General features: G+C 40.6%; 1 protein-coding gene and 1 pseudogene across 1 annotated transcript in view; both read right to left on the reverse strand.

Annotated features, from left to right (window-relative positions):
* Positions 1 to 24,823, reverse strand: part of Slc16a2 (solute carrier family 16 member 2) — a 154,088-nt gene that overhangs the window by 97,995 nt on the left and 31,270 nt on the right. The gene's annotated exons all lie outside the window — the stretch shown is intronic.
* Positions 3,783 to 4,683, reverse strand: LOC129665630 (nucleoside diphosphate kinase B-like; annotated as a pseudogene).

A 24,823-nucleotide genomic window follows, 5' to 3' on the forward strand; every position in this document is an offset into this window, starting at 1 on the left:
ACTGTTATGGAAAACATTTTTTTTTTAAATCAGATATTCTTTACTGTGACATTATGGGTCATTAAACATCAAGTTCTAATGGAACATGCTGGCAAAAACCTGTAATCCCAGGACTCAAGAGCTAGAATCAAGAATGTCACTCCAGATTGAGATCAACATGGTCTACATAGTAAGTTCCAGGCTAGCCAAGGCTACGTAGAAAATAAGAAAATCTCTCAAAGAACAAACAAACAAAAAGAAAAATCCTGAAGTTCTTCAGGAGGGTATGAAATTCCAAAATATGACTGTAATATCCCCATTTTAAGATCCTCTCTTATAGGATACACTCTACGGTGATTTGAAAAAAAAATTTAAAAAAGGGACTCTTAACTGAGAAAATACCCCACCACCACATTGGCTTTTGGGAAAGCCTGTGGTGCACTTTCATTGCCAATGTTTGATGTGAGAGGACAGAATTCACTCTGGGTGGTGCCACTCCTGAGCTGGTTGTCTTGGGTGTTGTAAGAAAGGAGGCTGAGCCAGCCGTCAAGAGCAACCCATAAGCAGCACATCTTATGGAAAACATTTTTAACAAGTCCTTAAAACATTCATCATAATTACTATAAAAGCAGAATGGTACTCCAAGGAGATTGAACAGCACAAACAAGGATGTGGAAGCATGGGATGTGAACCATATAACATGAGTAAATACAGTACATGTGATTGGTTTAGGTAAAGTTGAGTAGAAAAAGTGAAGCTGGAGTTGTCATTTGGGATCTTGAGTGGTGTGCTTGGAGCTCGGATCTTACCAAGTCTATGGAGATTCGTGAGTAGTTCCTGGGGTGGGGAGCCACAAAATCAGATTTTTACCCCATGAAGTATGGATGACAACATACGTGGAGTGTTAGGAAAGAATCAAGAATAACTTATGCAAACTGGCTTGTTTTAAAAACTGTGTAGTTTCCAAAGCCTGTGATTGGGAGCTTTTTTAATTGTCATCTCTAAGCTACCCCTGTCAAGGCTTGCCCTGAGTTTTGTTCCCACAGGACCTTATCTAGTGTAGGGTTTTATTTTTGGAAAATTGAATACAGGCTTCAAGCTAAAAAATAGTTACTTGCAGGTAGCATTTCTGCTTCTGAGAGATATTTTGAATGCCTTCAAAAACTATTAGAAGTGGTACAGCAAAGTCCAGGTTGTAGGTTGTGACCTGCTTTCTGCATGTTATTGAACACACTAACAGAGAACATAATGTTTTCTTTATTTATTTGTTTATGTATTTATCACAGCACTGGAGCTAGAACTCAGGCTTCACACATAGTAGGAAACAGCATACCCCTGAGTTACATCTGCCCAACCCCTTTAGTTTGTTTTAGAAGCACCTCTTTCATTTCTAGTTTAGTGATGAACCTTAAACTAATCTTCTATATGGCCAAGGTCAAGTTTCTTAGTCTTCTGGGTTTTGCTTTCTCTATCTTATCATGAAGTGTTCTGAAAAGATTATTTCTAAGTTCTCTTGTCATCTTCCAGCCTGGCTTTCTCCAGATGCAGTAGAGCCTAAGTGGGTAGTGGAGCGGCAGAAAGGTGAAAAAATCAGGAAGATGGAAGAAAAGGTCACACTCTTGGAAGCCTTCAGCCTCTCACTGGGAACTGTCTCGGTATATGACATCTTAGGTCAGTCTGGAAGAATAAGAGCTGTTCTCGAGTCAAACATGTTCACTATTTAAACTGGCATCTCACCCTGAGTTTCCACTTTCGAACACAAAATGTGCTTCATTTTTTCCTTTTTCTTTTCTTTTTGTTTTTTTTTTTTTTTTTTTTTTTTTTTGTCTCTGAATCTTAGAAGAGAATATTGCTTAGGAGAGCATATTGTTTTAGGAACCTATAGGAAGCATGTCTTTCATTAACAACACAAACAAGCCACTGAAAACTATCTGACAAGAAGATGAAAAGGCATTGGTGCTGCTCCTTGACTCAAACACAAAGAGCATCATTCCACCCTCCTGCCTGCCTTTAAAAAGCTTCTGGATTCCTTTCCACACTTCATTAAGTCTTTACTACTGCAGAAAAAAAAAACATAGTAAAGGCCTAAAAGGGAGCTGCAGCTCAGAAATCAGCTATGGCAGCACCACAGAAATTGAGGAGCTAAGTTAGAAGACAGCAAAGAAAACAACAGCAAGCAAAGGAAACAGGGATCAGCCGGGGCCACCATGGGAGTTGATTGGGGGTTTAAGGACTATCTATATGACAGCAGCTTCTAGCTGAGACTGATAGAAGATGTATGGGGGGAATCAAGTGGGAGAAAGCCTTTGAGTACTTCCTTCCTTCCTTCCTTCCTTCCTTCCTTCCTTCCTTCCTTCCTTCCTTCCTTTCTCTTTCTGAGTCAGGGTTTCACTGCCTAGCTTTGGCTATCCTAGACTCTCTTTGCAGACCAGGCTGACCTCAAACTCAGAGAGATAGGCCTGCCTCTGCCTCCGTGAGTGTTGGGATCAAAGGCCTGTGCCACCATGCCTGGCTTTTGAGAATTATATTTTTAAGTGAAACTCTTAACAAAGTTCTAGGTTGAGCTAGGGTAAAATGGAAAACAGCACAGACTCACCAAAGCATTTTTCTGACTATGGTAGTTATTATTGTTTATTAACTAGACATTCTGATTGGGAGACATCTTCAGTTAGTAAAACTAGGAAATGAATTATCCTTCAATTGGTATATTTATTAGTAGACAAACTCATGGAAACTATGACTTAAGAGACAAACTACTGAAGGGTGAAAAATCTGGGAACTGTTTGTATTTTACCCACGAAGAAACAAAGACTTGAGAAGTAGTTTGAATTTGATAGGCTAAGGCTGGCTGCTATCCATGGGAGGCCTCTCCTTTTCTGAGAAGAAAGGGAGGATGGGGCTAAGGGGAGGTGAGAGAAGGACTAGAAATAGAGGAAGGAGGGAAGGCTGTGATCAAGAAGTAAAGTAACGGAAATAAAAAAATAAATAATAAAGAAAGAAATTGTAGGAAAAAAGTAGTTTATCCAAAGGCACAGTGACTGAGTGATTCTCAGATCACTTACCCATCAGCCAGACACTTTCCCATCTATTCTCCTGTCCTGTAACTTTGCCCATTCTCCCACAATAAAGTAGGTTCTTGGACAAGGTCTGTATAAATGGCTGAAACCCACCACTTTATTAGGAAACTTGTCTGGTTCCATGGCTATAAAATTATATAGGTTGATAGAATGGGCTAAGAAAGTGTAGCCTAGGCATTTTCATTTTCTATTAGTGTAACAAAATGCCTTAAAGCATAATTTATGAAGAAAAAAATTTATTTGGGCTCATAGTTCTGTAGCATGGCAACAACATTTATCGAGGATTCCAAACTGTTTTGTGTCCTGACAGAAAGGTAGAATGCAAATGAGCATGTTTGGAAGAGATTAAACACGCTCTTTATAAGAGCATACTGTTATAGTAGCCAATCCAATCCAAACGGAGCAAGAATTCATGACCATAAGAATTAACATAGACCCTCAAAAGCACCACCCCCTTGACCTCTAATTCCATTACATCAGGAACTGTAGCACTTGTTTGTCTCACTGCTGTAACAAAATATCTGGACAAAAGCAACTTAAAGAAGAAAGTTTACTTTGGTTCACAGTCCCAGTACATTGTCCACCATGATGGAGAAGTCATGGTGGCAGGAGAGGCAAAGAGAAATGAAGACTAGTCAGCCATCAGCTTGTGTTTTCCTTTTTATTCAGCCCAGGACTTCAGCACATGCAATTTTGTTGCCCACAGTTAAGGTGGAACTTCCTGCCCCAATTAATGGAATCTAGATAATCCCTCACAGGCATGCTAAGGGACTAGTCTCCTAGGTGATTCTATAGCCTGCCAAACTGTCAATATTTATCACCATAGAAATGAAATTTCAATGCAAGTTCTGAAAGGGATAAACCATATTCAAATAATAGCCACTGACTAAAATGTATCTGTGGTATGAACTCCTGAGTACTGCTGTGAGGAAGACTGGGCTTCTGGATGATGCTAAATCCACAGTGGCTTTCACTTACAGCAGAATAACATTCTGCTCTAATATGAACTAGAGCTCTCTGATTAGGTAAGTACTTCCACCCCCACCCCCATCCTCAATTCTAAAGTCATTGTTGTTTTAGAAAAGATGATCCATCCACCCAGTGGGATGAAAAGCTAGGTCCAGGGACCTGTCAGTAGTGCTGAGAAAGACCCTAATTTATCCATTTCTACTCACACACCCAATCATGGACACAAAACTTGTAGTCAATCAGTTTTCCAGGCTCAAACCATACACGGATTTCTTCCTCAGCACTTTCTATCTAATTCACTTCTGTGAATGATGTTTCTGCCAACTTGAATGCAGAAATCCCTCCAATGGTTCCTGGCTTAGAATCAGCTGGATTGGTCTCTCCCAGCATCACTCTGCCTGTTTTCAACATGTTGAGCCTCTCCTAGACCATGGCCGCCACAGGTCCTGAGTTCATGGACTTCACCAGCCCTGGGAAGAAAGGACGGTCTTTCAGGTCAAAGTAAGTGCTGCTTCAGGTGTTCTTTAGAAGCCCCAAGGAACTTCATGACCACCAGGTAGAACCCCTTCTGGTCGAAGTGCTTGATGATCTTGCCTACCCGGCCACGCTGCAAGCCATCTGGCTTGAAGGCAATGAAGGTATGATTGAGGTTGGCCATGGTCTGAAAGCTGGTGAGTTGGCCGCTGTCTGTGACACTAGCCAGTTAAGTATTTTATTGTGCTGCTAGTGTATCTCAACTGGAATCTAGAGTACCTATGGCAGAAGTGAAGCTTGAAAAAGTATCTTGAGAAACTCTTATCAGGCCCAAGAATCACTTATGGGTAGCGAGGAAAGCCATACAGAATGAGAGCAGTAGGAGCAGCTGGAGATCCCAAATAAAATACATCCAGGAAAAGCAGGCATGCTGGTACATGCCTACAATTCCAGCACTTGGGAAGTAGAGCTGAAGAATCAGGAATTCAAGGCCAACCTTGGCTACTTGAGATCCTAACCTAAATAAATATAAATAAATGAACAAACAAACAAATACTTAGGTAAACCAAAAATCTGGAGGCCATCAACATCATTCAGCAGACTAAGGCACTTGCTACCAATCTTGACCACCTGAGTTTAATTCCCAGGACCTACATGTAGAAGAAATCAGCTCCTGCAAGCTGTCCTCTGACCTCCATGAGCATGTTGTAGCATTTGTGTACCCATTCACATATATCACATACAAATAAATAAATAAAAATTTACTAAAATTAAAAATATATACATGAAAGAGAGCATAAATGAGTTGGGGGTTAGATCAGAACTTGAACAGCTATTTGGCTTTCATTGCTTTGTAGGAGGCAAGTCTAGAAAAATCTCATACAGACAAAAAGCAAAAACAGACCAGCAGAAAGCCCCAGGTCTTTGAAGCATTGGTGGGAGGGTATGGACTCTGGATCCACCGCCCATCCGGGCTTCTGGAACCCTGGGGTCCTTGGATGGAGTCTGCCCTCTTCTTCCTAGGCTTTCCCCAGGAATGGTGCTACCTGCTGGGTCTATGGTTCTCTTGGCTCATTGCTTTCCCTTCTCCCCTCTACTTGGAGGTGGCATTCACCAGCTCTCTCCCACCAGATAAGGAAGTCTTGTTCTTCCTGATCTAGGAGAGCAAAACAGTTCTCACTCCCTGGGGGCTGGGAGGGCCCAGAGAGGGGAAGTTCTGATGATTGTAAGCAGATCAGTTAGTGGCCTGGGTAGCTCCAGTGGCTCCTGGTCCCCACCTTTATCTTGCTCCTTCATTGACCACTCGGCTATTTTGTACATTACTTAGAAACTTGCAACAAGCAGAGAACAACATACCTCAGCTCTAAAGAATGATCTCCCCAATGTGAGGGTTGACTAGGAAAGAAAACTATAGTGTGCAGCTCACTAGGCCTCACTAGGCCTACCTCTGACCCCTCCAGCCCTTTTCTACCTTCAAAAGGAGGCTCTCCTGTTGCATACATGCTGTCGTAGACCTACCAAATAGGCTGAACTCCACTCCAGCTTCTCCGGTAGCCCCAAAGAATAATACAAAGCTCAGGCCAGCCTTGAGGCCAAATGTCTGCAAGTTGGGCAAGGGCCCCAGAGCTGTGTTGGTATAGCAGTTCATGGGCCAGTGCTTCTTAAGGGTATCTACTCTTGCCTTTCTCTACAGTAATTCTTTCTCAACGACATATTCAGGGACTCCAGAGTGTAGTGCAAAGATTTTTTTTTTTGCTGGGATTTCCTAGTCTAGGCTGCCCCTTCCCACATCGAGGCAAAATCTCAAGACACATTTTTCTCATGGTATAAAGAGCCACCCTCGATCTCCAAATATCCTGTGTTGCCATTGTAAATTTTATTAAGGAAATAAGAGTGGAATGAGTGTATGACCATTTCCATATGGAAACCTGGAAGGAAGACATAAGATAGATCACATATCCTGCAGTTTTTACACCACACAATCTCTCTAAAGCATTTTCCTAAAACAAAAGGTTTTGTTGGCCATGAGCCATGAGCCATGAGCCAGAGTTCTCAATGCTACCATACTCCCTGGAACAATAGCCCTAAAACTGCCTTAAGAGTGTCACTTGTCTACTCACAGTCTTCTGGTGTCTCTGGGGTTAGGGGAAATCTCCATCCCTTATCAAGGTCAATGAGATTAAAAGGAAATTACCACTGCTCTTCTACACTGAAGCTAGATGCTGAGAGAAAGCCAAGTAGAAGACGGTGGCTTTTACCTTCACTCATGTGAAGAAGAGGCTAACAAAGGTGGTAAATCCTGTTTGGGAAAAGACCCAAGAACTTGGCATTGGACAAGAAATGTAGGCCAAAAGAGACTCACTTGCCTTGCCAAATGTCCTCATTATATCTGTCTGTAGCAGCAAAGAGCCTTCCAAAATTGCATCCTATGGTTAATTGGTTCACATAGGCCCTGGACAGTCAAACAGCAAACTCGGCTCCCTGAGCTTTCCCACAGCTATAGGCCAAAGACAAAGCAGAAGGAGAAGCAGAGACTGTTGGTATGTGCTGAGGAGAAAGCCTTTGGCAAAGAGAAATCCCCACTAAGAGACCACCTAGCTCCGGAACAGGGTTCAGTATTGTCATACCTTCACAGAGAACATGAAGACTCTGCTGGTGATGATCTCACACAATGCAGACCCCATAATTCTGGTAGTCCTGCCTTGCTCAGTGTTAACAAGATCGAGTCCAAGGGGAAGGCCAGGCTATGGTATCTGGTTCACAGGAAGACATGAACCACCATTGTTTTCATGCAGGTTAACTCAGAAGACAAGAGTGCTCCACCTAAGCTGGTGGAAGCGGTCCAGAGGGATGAAAATGACAAATATGATGCAATCTGCTGCATCACTGGGGAGACATAGTTCTGGATTCAAAATCCATGGCTCTCATTGCCAAGATGGAAAAGCTAAAGGACAACTTTCTACTAACCTCCATTAAATTTACACTACGGAGTTTCCTGTAATTTTAATTCCTGTAATTTTAATGTGGTTTAATTTCCTGTAATTTTAATGTGGTTTAAAAAATGTTTTTGAGGGTTTCTCTGTGTAGCCCTGGCTGTCCTGGAACTCACTCTGTGGACCAGGCTGGCCTTGAACTCACAAAGATATGCCTGCTTCTGCTTCCCAATTGCTGGGATTAAAGACATGTGCCACCACTGCCTGGCTTTAAAGTGTTCTTAAAGAGAAAGAAAATAGTTTCCATATTTGGTATTATATTTACTGGTTTGCTTTAAAAAATAAAAAAATGTTCACAAGAAAATTTTTGTCTCTCATTTTTATCCTGAACAAATCTTTAAACATAGTCTTAAATGTTCAACTGAATATCTTTCTCCATGGGTTTTCAAAAACCATTCACATTGTTCATAGAGGTGCAACAATGAGTAATAACATCAAAGAAAATAAAATATCAACAACAACAAAAACTGCCAAAAATAGCCTTCAGTACAAAAGAGAAACGGCAAGGCAACATTTGCCAAGTCAGTTTCTGCTAAAAAAGAAATTTTTTTTTTTTTTTTTTTTGAAAATAGAAGTCATCTGTGGGAAAAAAAAAAAAATACTGGTAAGTGACCTGCAAGTAAATGTACCAGGAAGTTTTTTTTTTTTAATAGGCCCAAACTGAAAACAACACAAATGCATATGGACAATAAAATATGTAAAACAAACTGTGAGGTAACCACACAAATGGGGAAATTACTCCATAATAAAGGGAGACCTGGGAATAGTGTCATACACCTGTAATCCCAGCATTTGGGAACCTGAGACAGAAGGATTGTGAGTTCTAGGCCAGCCTGGGCTACATAGGAAGTCCTTTCCTCTAAAACTAAAAACAAACAAGTAAGAGAACTAAACAAAATGTTGCTACACTCATTATTCTGAATCTCAAAACAATTATGTCAAGTAAATCATCTCCAGATATAGAGTATGTGCCATATGATTCCATTGACATAAGATTCTTTAAAAAGCCGGGAACCCCACAAGGAGAGCAACGGAACCAGAAAATTTGAATACAGGGAACTTCCCAGAGACTGATCCTCCAACCAAGAACCAATCATGGAGATAACCTAGAACCCCCGCACAGATGTAGCCCATGGCAGTTCAGTGTCCAAGTGGGTTCCATAGTAATGAGAAGAGGGACTGTCTCTGACATAATCTGATTGGCCTGCTCTTTGATCACTTCTCCCTGAGCGGGGAGCAGCCTTACCAGGCCACAGACGATGACAATGCAGCCACTTCTGATGAGATCTGATAGACTAAGATCAGAAGGAAGGAGAGGAGGACCTCCCCTATCAGTGGACTTGGGGAGGGGCATTTGGGAAGAAGGGAGTGGGAGGGTGGGACCGGGAGGGGAGGAGGGAGGGGCTTATGGGGGGTTACAAAGTGAATAAAGTATAATTAATAAAATAAAATTAAATTAAAAAAAAAGAATTAAGGAAAAAAAAAAAGCCCATAATATACAGTGAAGGAAGCAGATCAGTGGTTGCTTCAGGATGCGAATGGCGGTCAAGGGAAGACAAACTGCTAAAAAGCATCAAGAGACTTTCGGGGGTTATTGTTACATTGAATTAGTGGGTGAATACATTGTCAAAACTTTCCAAATCACAGGAATAGAATATGTGTTGTTTGCTGTATATCAATTATACCTTAATAAGCTGTAAAAATTAGACTTAGTGCAAAAATATTCTAGTATGTGATGTTGAAGTAACTTGATATGTGCTTCCTATGCAGACCTGGCAGCTAGAGCAGGAAGCCTAGAGCTCACACCTTGAATCACAGGCAAAAAGCAGAGAGTGCAAACTGAACGGTGCAAAGCTTTGAAACCTCAAAGCCTGCCCCCAGAGACACACCTCTTCCAGAAAGGCCCTACCAGCTAAACCTATCCAAATTACAGCAGCACCAACTGGAAGTCAAGCATTCAAATGCCCAAGACTATGGGGACACTTATTATGCAAGCCACTACAAAGCCTAAGCTAATATGATCTCACTCTTTTCCCAGATATTTTCTGAGACTTTAAAAATAAGACTAAATTTTTGCTTACAAGGCAAATAAAGATATTTAAGGTGCAAAAACATCTTAACTTTCCCCACAACCCTTGCAACTTAGGGTTTTATTTTATCAGCTGCAATGCTATCCAGTGCACATCAGGACTAATGTCTCATTTCATTTACCAAAATTAAAAAGGTTCCTTAGCAACCCTTTGAGATGTAAACTTAGAAGCCATAAAAGCAATGCTTATGGCTACTATAAAGACAATCATGATTCTCTGTTGAGAAGCCCATACCCACGTTTGGGTTTTATTCCTTGCCTGAGTTTCTCTCCTCCTCCTCCCCCTTCTCCTCCTCCACCTCCTTCTCCTCCTCCTCCTCCTTCTTCCTCAAGACAGGGTTTCTCTGTGTAGCCTTGGCTGTCCTGGACTCACTTTGTAGACCAGGTTGTCCTTGAACTCACAGAGATCTGTCTGCCTTTGCCTCCAAAGTGCTGGGATTACGGGTGTGTGCCACCATACCCTGCTGAGTTTCTTTCTTCTTATGAATCCTAGCACTTAAAAAAAGAGCTATGTGAAATATGCCTTTTAATACACTCTAACCACTTCATTTCGGCTTCTCCTGAAACTTTTTTTCTGTAGTGAAGTCAAGTATCCCACCTTACCTGAGTAGAAGTCTCAAAAGGAGAAGGAATCTCCCCAGGCCACTTACTGGCCCCAGTTTTGGTCTGTCTCTCATGCTACATTGTCACCTACTGTTTTTACAGGTCAGAAGAAGAAATTGGCCCAAATGGTTTAGATGACTTAGGTCAGATCCCCTTGTTGAGTCTGTACGTGGGCTTTTGTTTTGATGAGAGCTTTGTTTTAGTTTCTTCATGGGTGTTTTGAATCTCTAAGGGACATCTACCACACACTAATTCTAAGCACAACGACTTCTTTGTCCCCTTCTCAGTCCTGTTTCTCTTTGGTTGTGGTCTTCTAGGCCTGTGAGACTCCTTCATTGTGCAGAGATATGCAAAAATTTCAGTAAGAGTTGTAATATACTGAAATAAGTATGGCAAACCAGAATGAAAAGCCCTGGATGAAATGTTAGCACTTGGGAGGTGGAAACAAGAAACAGAAACCTTAGATCCACCTCTGAGAAGAGAAACCCAAAGCCCCAAAGGAGCATTGGAGCTAGATGCTGCTTAATAAACAATGATTACTATCCACTCATGGATGCCTGGAAGTTTTTTGCTCAAACTCAGGTTATCTCAGAACCTGAAAATGAAAATAAAATGACCACAGGAAAGTGAAAGGAGGCAGAAGGGAGGTGTAGGGGGAGGGTCCAAGTGCACAGGCCCAGGGGGAGACATTCCTTTGTAAGAGCAAATAGGAGAAAGTGAAGGCTGTGGTAGGATGACAGAGTTAGAGTTAGAAGAGTTGAGATTTGGAATAAAAAGCATCCCAATCTCCCTCCAGATGAAATTATGCCTGAAGCCCTCCTAGCAGAACTTGTAACAGTTTAAGTTTCAAATCTCTCGGGTGGTTTCTAGAAATACAAAGATAAGGACCAGAAATGCCTTCCAGCCACACAAGATCTTTGATTTGACTCATTATCCTAGAGCCACAGATCATCTGTTCCATATCTATATATCTATATCTTCTCTCTATATATACATACTTCTATTTAGTCCCAGAGGTGTCAAGGGAGAGCAGCAAGGTAAAGAAGACCACAACTCCGAGAACGATATTTTTTCTTGCATAAGTAAGTCACAATGTGTGTTGCTTAGCACTGCATGTGAGGGAGCCGCCAGGTGAAACTGGAAACAGGGCCCGCAGTATATTTGACTTTTGAGAGCCCTCTCCATGTCCTCTCCTCTCCTCTCCTCTCCTCTCCTCTCCTCTCCTCTCCTCTCCTCTCCCCTCCCCTCTCCTCCTTTCCTCTCCTCTCCTTTCTTCTACTGCCTTCTTCTCCTCACTTTCCTCCCCTCCTCCTCACTGTCTTCCTATCTCCTCCACCTGCCTCCTCTTATTCTCACTCTCTATCGACTTCCCCCTTCTTCCCAACACACCACTGTACTTTAGAAAACCTTGAGCCCACAAGTTTTAAAGACCATAACTGAGGTAACACATAAAAGTTGTAGGGAAAAAAACCAAAACTATGAGGCCCAGAGAGGGAAAGTCATAGACCTCAAAGCTTTTTGTCCAAGATGATAGGGTTTGTTAGTGGCAAAACAGGAATTTAATTTCTCTTGAGTTCTGATCCAAAGTGGAAAACAAGAGGATATGAGTATTTCTCAGGCAATACTACAATGTGACTAAAAATAGATTTTCGCCAGGTGTGTAGTCTCAGCACCCAGGAGGCTGAGAGTAGGACAGTGAGTTCTAGGCCAGCTTGAGTTACATTGGGAGACCCCACATAAAAAGTGTGTGTGTGGGGGGGGGGCTATTTCCCATTCCCCATGACTGCTGGGTCTTGGATTTTTGCATCATGAAATTAACTGTGCTTTTATGCGGGTTTTCCCCTGTTTCTCTATTGCTTTGGAATTGTGGACTTGAGCCAGCAGTGATGTCAGTGCGTTTTGATGATTGGTTGATAGTGAGAATGCAAAGAAGATCTTTTGTAACAACACAGAAATTAGAAGGGACACAACAATTCTGTAACTGGGATGCTGCTCTCCAACTATAGGTTTTCTTATCCTGTTATTTCCTGTGGGGTCAACAGATTTATGTCCCAAGAAAATAATGTGTCTCTATTATATGAGGGTAATTAGGCAGCAACTTTGGATCATATCCATAAGTTCCAGGTGGCTTGCTTTGTTGAGAGGATGAAATTCTCATCTCGTTGGAAACAAATGGATATGTTGTGAGTACCTTCAGTGACAGCTCTCAACAGAAGGGAGACAATAGCCATCAGTTTTCTCAGAAAGTAAACAATGTGAACCTAACTTTAGCAGTTGGAATAAGGACCAGTTATGAACCACTGCATCAGTAATGACTGTATTAAGATGTCCTTTGCTCACATTGCAGAACTCTTTCTTTTGGTGGACTAGGGGAAGGGGATGAGGGGAAGAAGGAGGGAGGGTGGGACTGGGAGAAGTTGAAGGAGGGGACTTCAATTGGGATATATAACGAATAAATTGTGAAAAAAAAAGTTTTAAAAAATGTCCTTTGTTCCTGGAGAGATATAGGTTTGTACTTGTCTGGGAGGATTCAGTTTCAGTAACACTATTTTCCTGTCTATTCCAAGAGTCGTGACATCTACTATCTGTTTCAATGCCATCTGGAATTTTTGGCTACTGCTCATCTGTAGTGTCATACATACAAGTGCAATTGCTTTGCATGTGAAGTCATTTGTTTATAATAAATCTAATACATATAAGTTTAAAAAAAAAACGTCCACAAGAAGGCACATAAGACAATAAGTTGAGGCACTTAAAAAATAGGGTTTGGAGAGATGGCTCAGCAGTTAAGAGCACTGGATGAATCTGACACACTCTTCTGGCCTCTGATAGCACCAAGAATGCACATTATTTACAGAGGTGCATGCAGACAAAACCTCCATACATGTAAAATACATAAATAATTATTCTAAAAAATAAAAAATAAACTTATGGGTCTGAGATAGTGATTTGGAATATAGCAGAACAACATATTAGATCATTCACAAGGTCTCGGTAAAACTTAGGGTTACTTCTCCATTGTTGAGAACCCTACTGCCTTCTAAAGTTGGCCTAAGCTTCCAGTTGCACAAAACCCTAGGTACAGGCCCAGACTCTAGCCAATATATTTAATTGTGCTTGATCAGAGTTTGTATTAGTCTGGGACTTCAGAGAGGCATATAATAAAATGGATTTTAAAAGGAGAATTTATTAAGGGAAATGAACTCAAATAGAAAGGGATGCTGGGAAAAACAAAAGACTGCAATGCAAACCTGAGTGAGTGAAGGAGAGAGAGAGAGAGAAGAGGGTGGGGGAGGAGGGAAGAAGTCTCCAACAAAGATTTGGCAGGGCCACCAAGGCTTCATGAAAACCAAGGTCAGCCAGCAGTCAGAGGAGTTCTGTGTCTCCTAGGAATAGACCAATGTTAGTGACTCTGCCATGTAGCAACTGTGACCTCAGCACAAATGCTCGGCTAGATTTCAGAGTGTTGGGGCCAAAACCTTGAGCCAGTTTCGTCCTCTGTAGCTGGAGGTCTGCACAGCATATTCTTGCAGGCACTATAAAGTTCTGCTTTCAGTTTATACTATGTCTTTTCCTTGTCCAGCAATGGTTGTCTGTGTTTCTGCACCCACAGGCCCACTTAGGACTTTGAGTCTCTAACGGGGAAGAATACAGGGAGGTAGCAAGGTACAGAAAGCCTCTGTCTGAGGCTTAAATTGGTCACCTTGAACATTGTTTCTTTCCTTACAGGGTTTTTATCCTAGGACCTCATTGCCATCATCCTTCTTAGTATCCGTAATGTATAGCTCTTTTCCTGCTGCAAACTCCTTGGTTTTCCTTCACAATTGTCTTAATCACCAAGACCTGGAAAGGGTGGACCTAAACACGGGTCAGGGAGGTGGAGTAGGAGTTAGAGAGTGTCAGATACAGCCTTCGATTCTTACAACAATGGGTACTACAGTTGAGACTTGGCAGAGAAAGACACTGACATTTGGGAGACGTCGTAGTCTCTGTATTTACCTGCTTTAATCTACATGATCCTGTGGAGAGGTAGTAGACCTATTAGTGTACCTACTTGTTGGATGAGAAACCCGAGACTACACTCAAGCCACTTGCACACTGTCACTCAACTTTAAGGGGCACAAGGGCAGATTTCACAGTGAGCCAGAAATTCAGTGAGGGAAGGGAGAACATCACCTGTAGTCATTCCCTTCTCCAAAACCTCAGAGACGGGACACGATTGAAGCTTCCCTGCAAGCTCTTCCACTGGAGGCTGTCACCTCCTGCCCCTTGACTGACATAATGTGACTTAGCTCCAGCCCACAGGGTTGGGGGATCCTACTACAGTCCAACCTTTCCAGGAGACTTCTCAGCTGTGACCCTGAGAGGAGGTAGAAGAGAGTTACATGGAGGAGCTAGGGTAGAGGCCTATGACAGCCACATGAAGGACTGCTGGGAGGGACATGGCGATGCAGCCAAACTTTTTCCACACCAACAACCACCACTAAACTGACTATATTAAACTTTTCTATAGTACTAGTTTAAAGAGAGTTCATTATTACTCTCCTTTGATCAGTATACTGTTATGACACTAATGAAAACAATTCAACAATGTTTTTGGAAATTTCAGTGAGATTTGTTATAGAAAATAGATCACTGAAGATTCTGAATAGCTGAAGCAATTTTGAGAAAGAACAAAATTGGAAGCATTATACTTTCTGTCTCCAAATCATAGTATAAATCTATAGTGACTAAAATAGTAAAATAATATCATAAAACCAAATACACAGACCAATGAAATAAAATAGAGAGCCTACACACACACATGCACACACTCACAGCGTAAACTACTCTGACAATGGCACCAAGAATATATAATTAGAAAATGAAAATCTCTTCAATAAATGATAGTGGGAAAACTAAAACTGCACCAGTAAGAGAGTAAAGTTAGGGCTGGAGATGTAGTTTAACAGCAGAGTACTCACCTACCATGTATTCAATATCAAACACTTGGGGGGGGGGAAGAAATTTGATTACCTTACATCATATACAACATTCATTTAAAGTAGATTAAAGTATTAAGATAAAGCCTGAAGATTCTATGAGAAAGCATGGGGGGAGGGGAGAGGAAGATTCTTGGAAAAAGACTCAAAAGCAAAAATAATTATGTGTGACTAATGTAACTGATCACCTATAATTTAATAACAAAACCCCAAAAAACTGGATTTAAAAAGAGGCAAGAAGAGACGGATTTTTAAAGAAGGTATACAAGTAGCCAACAGGTTAATGAAAAGTGCTCAACATCGTAAGTCAACAGAGAAAATCATAAAAAGTAAATCATAATGAATCTCATGTGTGTTAGGATGGCCTCTTAAAAGACAAAGCATACAAGTGTTGGTGATGGTGTGGAGAAAAGCAACCATGTGTTACTGATGGAAACGTAAATTACCGCAACCATTATGGAAATCAATATGTAGGCTCTTCAAAAAAAATTACAAATAGAATTGTCCTACAATCCAGCAATCCTGCTTTTGAGTATATATCCAGAGGAATTGAAATCATCATGTGCAAAGAGATACTCCAATGCTCACTTGAGCATTACTCGTAACAGCTGAGATATGGAATCAACCTAAGTGTCTGTCAATAGATAAATGGACATAGAATGCATGTGTGGTACGTATACACAATAGAATCTTATTTAATCTTAAAATTAAGAAAATATTGGTATTGGCAAGGCATGAATAACCCTGGAGGACATTCTGCTAACTAAAATAAGCCAGACAAAAAAAGACAAATTACTATATGATCTCATGTGTCTGTGAAATCTAGAAATGTTATAGGAGAGTAGAATGGAGGTTTCCAGGGATTGAGAGGTAAGAGAAATGGGGAGATGTTGACCAAAGGTTAAAAACTTTATTATAAGGTAAGTTGAAGAGCTAAGAGCATAAATTTAACTTTTTTTTTTAACCGCAAGGAAAAGTAATTATATGAGGTAATGGCTGTGTTAATTAGGTTGATTGTGGTAATCATTTCACAATGTTTACATATTTTGTATCATCACATTGTAAAACGCACATATTTACAGTTTTTATTTGTCAATTAACCCTCAATAAAACTGAGAATAAAAGAGTGGAAAAAGCAAAGTGAGTACAAGTTGCCAAGCATTATTAATGATCCCTTCCAGTTTTCTTTTTTTTTAACCTTTCGTTTATTATTATTATTGTTGTTATTATTGTTATTATTTAGTTTGGTTTGTCGAGACAGGGTTACTCTGTGTAGCTTTAGCTGTCCTGGACTTTCTTTGTAGACCAGGCTGGTCTTGAACTCACAGAAATACACCAGCCTCTTCCTCCTTGAGTGCTGGAATTACAGCCACTGCACCTGGCTAATTAAATTTTTATACAATATCTTTTGATCATATTTTCCCCTCCCACAACCTCTGCCAGATCCTCCCCATCTCCCTACCCACCCACCTTTATGTACCCTAGCTCTCTCAGAAAAATCCAGAAACCAAAACTGATTCCAAAACAAAAAAGCAGAACACCCACCCAGCAAAATGAAAGTCAAACAAACATGTAAAAGAGCAGCAAGTCGAAAGATGCTCAAGCAAAACCAACCAGAAGAAAAAACTCCACAAAGATGAAACCAACCCACCAACCCATAGAATTCATTCTGTGTTGCTTACCCGCCTTATCATTGGAGGATATGTAGTATGTTGAAGAAGATTTTTAAAATTTTATTTTTTAATTAAAATATTACATCATCTTCCCTTCCATCTTCCCCCTCAAGCCTTCGGAACACTCCCTCCCCTACCCCCAAGCCTATCTGGCTCTCTATCTGATTATCATGTTGGCTTTGGGCCATAGTAATGTGCCTAGGGGTGAGAAAGCAGAGATCTCTCCCATGTTCCCCCTCCTTTCTCTGCTCACTCTCAAATTCATGAACTCCTTTTCTTTAATTATTGTTACATAAATATGATATATAATAAGTAATAAATAAAGTTACTGAGTCTGTTTAGTGTTGTTTACATGCAGTTTTTAAAAAAGAGTTGGCCATTTGGTATTGGATAACAGTTAGGGACCTCTTTCCTGGAGAAGACTGATTCTCTCTCAGCAGTCATTAATTGCTTCATAGCTCTTCATCAAGGCATGGGCTCTCTGAGTTGTTTTATTTACTTATTTTCGCTAATGGTTGGGTTTATTAGTAGAATATATTTTTTCTTTCATTTCCTCTAAAATTATTTCTGAGAAGTGTTGGAGATTGAACCTAGGGCTCACACATACTAGGTAAGTACTCTACCACTCAGCTATATTCCTAGCCTAATAATTCTAAAGAGTAGGAAAAGGCAAACATCTCTGCTTTCTCACCCCTAGGCAAGTCATTAAACATTACTGTGGCCCAAAGCCAAAATGATAATCAGGCAGATAGCTGAATAAGCTTGGGGCGGGGATTCAAAGACTCATGGATGGATGCTCTTTTTTCTGCCTTTCACGGGTCCCCCCTAACGGCCTGATTCTTAGGAAGCAGGTTGTTTTTATGGAAGTAGCAAGCAATTGGGAGTGGAGTTTGACGGACAGTTTTAAGTACTCAACACTAGCTCCTTAAAGGGAGCCTTGTGAGTGGACCACTGAGAAAAAGTAAAAAATTGAGTCAAATTATTTATGGGCTTCCCACTAGAGTGAGGCAGGCTCTTTAGAAGCATTTATAAAGACAGAAAGTAAAATATCTCTTAGATGTAATGATGGGAAAGCAATAATAAGAAGGTCCATGTGGCTTAGGAAGATACCAGTGACCTTAGCTCTTAGGCATCCCACATGCCAGATTTGGGGGCCATGCTGAGGTATAGGGTGTTCTGGATCAGAAGGAACCATGTCTGTAAAGCTTACTTCATTGGGACTCTGTCCTTCAAGTTCCTTCAGAGATGTCAGGCTTGTTTTCTTCAGAGCAATGATCTTAATCTTGTCTATATATTAGAATCACCTAGGGAGCTTTTGAAAAATATCATCCCCCTCCCTTGGAGATGATGATTCAATTGGTGAGATATGGCCAGGATGCCAGTAGTTTTAATGCTCCCTAGGGAATTCTAATGGGCTGTTAAGGTTGAGGTTTCTCTGGAGGAATCCTGCAGGCTCAGTCTGATGCCAGCTTGAGTGGCAGGCCAAGTGACTGGAAGGTTTTGGAAGTAAAAGGGTAGTAAGTTGAAGGTATGAACTAAACTAGGTGAACTGGATTTGGGACATTTCTGCTACTGCTGTACTGTGGGATCCTTGTCAGGGACCATGTCTCTCTGTGTCACCATTCCTCCACCAGTACAATAAAGTATCAGACTCAATGGCTTGTAAAGGTCTTTTTCAATTTCTCAATATTCTGGAATTTACCAGGTAGGAGAAAGATGAATGCATGCCTTTGTTCTTGGCTTCATGGGGAAGGCTTGGCTTACAAGGGAGGTACAAATGATTACCAAGCCCATTGGGAAGGGCTGGTCCAGGGAACTGTCTACCCAGATAGCAGACTGGAAGGCTCAGAAATAATAGTCAGGCTCTCCTCAGTTGTGATCCTAGTAGGACAAGTCAGTACTCAAGTGTAGACTCTCAAGTGGTAGCATTGGTAGCACCGCATCTGTATAGTAGTAGCAGCATAGTAGTAGCTCTCTTATCCCATATAGACATGTTAGTTGTATGTAGAGCAAAATTTCAAGGAGCTTAAAGGACCTCAGCTGTTCTCTCTTTTCATTTCTTCCTACTATCTTTCTATGGAAAGATGAAGGTTTATATTTCAATTTACTGCTTTTCCAAGCTTAGGCCTGGCCACCATTCTTAGCCCACACATTAGGCCGGCTTGCTGCCTACTTAGGAAGAGAGCAAAGTACCTTCTTCCACCTTTAACCCAACTCTTTACCTACTGTCTCTGCACTATCTTCCCCCCTCAGTGTTCTTGTTCTACGTGACAGTTCTGTCACCTGGATTTTCCCTCCTTTACTGCTCCCTGCCCCATCCTACTTATGAATTACAGAACACAATTCACTTAAAAGCAACGTCATCACGTGGTTACCACAATTCACACATGATCAAGTATGTCTCTTACCTAAACTTCAAGCTTCTTGGAAAAGACTTAGTGCCCTACAGCCTACCACTGGACTGAGTACACAGTGTTAGAGGCCATCTGGCTCATCTGATGAAGTTTCCAGGGATAATCAAGAGTTCAACGCAGTACCCAAACAGAAATGAAAGAAAAATTGTGTGTATGAGTGTTTGCATGTGTATCTGTGTACCATCTTCATGCTTGGTGCCCTTGGATGTCAGAAGAGGTTGCTGGATCACCTAGAACTGAAGTTACACGTAGTTGTGAGCTGCAATATGAATGAATTTGGGTCCGAACTTGGGTCCGTTACAAAAACATCAGGCGCTCTTAACTGCCAAGTCATCTCTCCTGCCCTAGCCACCATGAATCTATCTATCTATCTATCTATCTATCTATCTATCTATCTATCTATCTATCTATCTATCTATCTATCTACTGTGAGACAGGGTCTTACTATGTACCATAGACTATCCTGGAACTTGCTCTGTAGACCAGGTTGCCTTTGAACTCACAGAGATCCATCTGCCACTGCCTCCTAAGTGTTGAAATGAAAGGAATGTGCTACCATGCCTGGCTCCTAATCTTGTGGTTTTGTGAGTAGGCTTGTTGATGTAGGCTTTCCTCCTTTTTCCATATAGTACATTCCTGCACATATCACAGAACTGCTCTTGGCTGCTTCTCACATAGCTGCCATGCTCTGGCGTTTTCTTCTTCAGGTTCCTTCTCCTCCTGCTCATGACTCTGCACTGGAAGGAAAATATAGAAGGAGGTACATTTCATGTTATCCACTAACCCACTAGGCACCCCATGCCTGGAATGGCTGGACTGACCCTTACCCCAACCAGTCAGACTCCTTCCCTTTCACCCTGCTTCCTCAACACCACCAGCAAGCCTTCTGACTCTCCTCAGCCAGAAAAGCCCACCAGGAATGTTAGAATTTTCTATACACTACACTCAAGTCTCAAATAAGTAAAAACAAACAAACAAACAAAAACAAAGAAAATAAATACCTCACATGTATGACCTCCGATAAGACACCTAACCCCTCAAGATTTAATTGCTCATCTTGAAAAGAGGGATGACAATTTCTTCTCTGGAGCTAAGCCCAATCCAGGCATGTAATTCCAACTACTTGGGAAGCTGGAGCTGGAGGATCATAAATTGAAGGACAGCTTGGACTACATGGAGAGTTGCAGAACCTGGGCATATCCTACCTACAAAAAAAAAAAATCCTCCTCCCAGATAAAATGAGACAAAACATATTAAAATATATAGCATATAATCATGATGATAGCTAATAGCTATCAAATATTTATATGTGTCAGGCACTTTAAATACTTCATACACAGGCAACCTTATGCAGTAATACTATTTTTATCTTAATCTTGATTAGACTGAATAATTTTCTCCAAGGACATACAACTTACTAAGTTAGAGAACTGCAGAATGTTATTTGAACCCAGACTTTGGAGTCTACTTGTATGACTTAGTCATATATCTACATCTTATCTTTATGTGATAAGACATTCATATATACGTATATATAATGTGTGTATGTATTTTTATAGCCAACCTATTGTATAACTATAATTTTTAATGAATATTTTAATTGGAATATATTCATTATACACGGCACTGGTTTCATAAGGACATTTATATACATGTATATAAGGTACTTGGAGCATATACGCCTCCATACACACTACATCTCCCCTCCCTTTTCCTACCCTGGCTTCTCCTATTAGCCTTTGCTCCCTTAGACAATTTCACTTTTATTTTCATGTCATACACTCACACATGATTTTATTTATCTGAATAAAACCTAGTATCCATAAATTTAAAAAAACATGCTATTTGTTTTTCCAAGAGAGCTTTGATTATTTAATTAATAACCACTAAATATGATTATCTGCAGTTGCTTCCATTTCCCTAAGAATGATATGACCTCATCCTTTTTGGATAAAAATTATGTATACTGTGTTTTCTGATGTTGGACACCTAGGTTGGTTCCATAGCTTATCTACTGTGAATAATATTGCAATATTGTTGTGTAAGGTGTCTGTGATATGTTGACTTGGAGTCCTCTAGGTAAATACCTAGGAGTGGTATAGCTGGGCCATATGGTAGATCCATTCTTAGTTTTTTGAAAAACTTCCATAATTATTATTGTAGTGGCTAGACTAATTTACATTCTCATCAACAGTGTATAAGAATACACTTTTGACGACAGTCATACCAGCATTTGTTATTATTTGTGTGGTTTTCTGAATGATTGTCATTCTGACTGGAGGCATATTTGTATTCTTACATAAAACAAAGTCTGATGCAATATGAAAGAAATTTAATAGACACTAGTTCAGAGGACAAATCAAGATGATCTAGAATTGCCAGTTATAATATCATGAAAGATACACCTTAAAAGATATATTAAAGTGAGAAAGGTATCATAGAAGAAAGTTGAATGTAGTCAAAAGAGTAGAGATAGAATTATGTCTGACATTCTTGGGGAAAAAATGGTGCTGACATGGGCTTGGCTGGAGTGGTGGCATCATGGTAGTAAGACAGAAGATAGGATAGGTGAGTGGTCTGGAAAAATTAATATGTCCTCTGAGAAGCTGTGTGAAGTTTAGATGCAGTTTTCTCTGAGCCAAGGAAACTGGATTTAAATATGAGTGGAGATGAAATGGTTGTGATATGATGTGCAAGTGGATTTTAAAGAGTGAGGTTAGTAGAAGGTAAAATATAACAGATAAATAAACATTTCTGTAGTAGAACTTAAAACAACCTGCAAGGATCTGGTAATGAAACTTAGTAATAGAACACTTGCCTACTGTGCACAAAGCCCTAAGTTGTACTCTCAGCAAAGATGAAGGAGCAGGAGAAGCAGGAGAGGAGGAGGACAAAGATGAAGATGAAGAGGGAAAGGAGGAGGAAAGTAGCAACCCCTACAGTGGTAGGATAAGGTAGCTAGAGATTAGGATAGCCATGTCTGAGACATATCTAAGAATTTGGGGCAATTTTAAGTTCAATGGATATCAACTTGTGCTATGTTACCATATTGGAACATTTGTCACGTTCAAAATATATTTGTCAGAACAAAGAAGACATCTGTGTTCTCCTTTGCTCAGGCAATCTTGGTTCTGGGATCCCACAACTTATAACCAATGTGAACTTCAGTGTGCCCAGAGGAGAATGAGAGGCTGAAGACACTTGGATCTATGTCTTGTGACCATTTGTGAAGGAAGATCTGTATTCATTTGTAGATCTATGTATTTTTATATATACAATAATATATTACATATGTACTTTATAGAAATGATATGTATGGGTCATGATTGAAAATTTACGTGTCAGCCAGGTGCAGTGGTGCACACCTGTAATCCCAGCAGTCTAGGAGGTAGAGGCAGGCAGATCTCTGTAAGTTTGAGGACAGCCTAGTCTACAAAGTGAGTCTTGGACATCCAGGGCTACACAGAGAAACCCTGTCTCGAAAAACCAAAAAAGAAAAATTTACATGTTTATAACTGCTACATAAATTTAAAATCATAATACAGATACTTTAAATTTCATAAAACAGTAATTATCTTTACAATGTACAATGAATTATCATTTTCTAATAACATATTTTATTTATTTTTGTTACATGGAAGTTGTAACCTAAATTCATTTTCTGCCCTATTAATGGGTTATAATGTACTCATTTTTTTTAGACAGTCTCATTACATAGGTCAGGCTGTCCTCAATCTTGAGATTCAACTGCTTCAGTTTCCTAAGAGATAGGATTACAAGGTGCTCTCCTCCATGTTTGGCTCCTATAATGATCATTTTGGCAAACTATTGTAGTAAATAGTCTTTGAAGTCCCCACATGTCATAGGTTTTCACCCATCTGAGCTGAACCTGCTCATTCCATAATTCAGAATTGTGAGCAAACCTTTTTTTATTTTGATAGATTGGGAGTTCACAAAATTACTTCCTACAGGGTAAGGAGAGTCTGCCATTCTCCAGGCCAGTGGAGAGGTGATGCTCTAGGGAAAAAGCACACTGATAGTTGTAATTCTCAACTGTGTTGAGAATTGGCAGGCCCCACCTCAAAGCATGTCCAGTCTGGAGGATGCCCAGGAGTCTTGCCAGCTCTATTCTGGTCATTTCACCATGATCTAATGGGGTCAAGCATGAACCTACTACTTGTCACTTAGTGTAAATAGTATTCTGACAGTAGACAGGGACACTAAGCTTTACCCTTCTTGCAATAAAAGGCATTCTCTGGCCCTTTCCCCAGCTATGGGATCCTCCAAGCCCTTTACTGACAGCAACACAATTCTTTACTTTGTGACAGTATAACACATTTGAATGCAGGCTCATCCCCTTCTATTTATAACAGGAAATCTTAAGTATACCAAAGGGATTTGACCAGTGTGGTATATTAACTGTCAACATCCTTCTATGGGACATTTGTCCCATAACATGTGGGAAGGACCCTTGTAGCATGACATCTTCCTTCCTTCCTTCCTTCCTTCCTTCCTTCCTTCCTTCCTTCCTTCCTTCCTTCCTTCCTTCCTAGTATTTTTCAATTAATTAATATATTTATTCACTTTACATCCCGATAGTAGCCTTCTTCCTCCTCTCCTCCCAGTCCCACCCTCCCTTCCAATTCCTCCTTTCCCTCCCCTATTCCTCAGAAAAGGGGGGACCCCCACCAACCCACCTTAGCACATCAAGTTGCATCAGGATTGAGTGCATTTCCTGTGGTCTGGAGAGGCAGCCATGCCAAGGGGAAGTAATAAAAAAAAATAGGCAATAGAGTCCATGTTGGAGACAACAGCAAGACATTTCAATGCAAATAGGCACATCTGTAGAAGCAATTCTGCTTCGTATATTTCCACATGCTTCCTTTATGATCCATTCTTGAGCTACTTGGCCCCAAGGATTGAAATATGTCTCCTTAACTCTAACTAACTAACCATCAGCCTCTTATGTCACTTTATAGGCAAGCATAGCAAGGTCTAGTCACTTCTCAGGTGTTTGTAAATCAAACTTTGAAAGTAACCATGGAGAAATCACCGGAAAAGCACGCTCTAAGTTTGAGTAATCTTCATATTCAGAGAAAGACCACCAGAAGCTGAAGAAACCTCACAGGCTAGTCTAAATCTGAAGTCTGAACATGGAGCTTGGCTGTGTGAGTGATCTATTTCCAAATGATTGATTACACGTTTTAGGCTATATGCCTTATTTTTTTGTCAGGTAGACAAATATGTTCTGCCTTTCCTCACAAAGCAGCCTCTGTCTACCCTAGGAACCCAGCACACATCCACGTAGCCATTGCCCAAAGCCCAGCTGCAGCCTGTCTCAGAACGCTGCAAGAGCATGCACAGGACAAATCTTCCTACTCCTCACATATTTGGAATTAGAGGATCATAAGTTTCCAGGATTGGAAGTTCTTTTAGCAAGATTTTTGTTTTAAGCCTTCAAAGTTCATGTGCTTTAACCACAGAACTCACAGAAACTCAATCCAGAGGGACAAAAAGGGAATGGCCAAGTGAGAGAGACTCTACTATCTCTGCTTTTCTACCTAGTTCTT

Source organism: Psammomys obesus, unplaced genomic scaffold (assembly GCF_907164565.1).
Source record: "Psammomys obesus unplaced genomic scaffold, mPsaObe1.curated_primary_1811, whole genome shotgun sequence".
Lineage (NCBI taxonomy): Eukaryota > Metazoa > Chordata > Mammalia > Rodentia > Muridae > Psammomys > Psammomys obesus.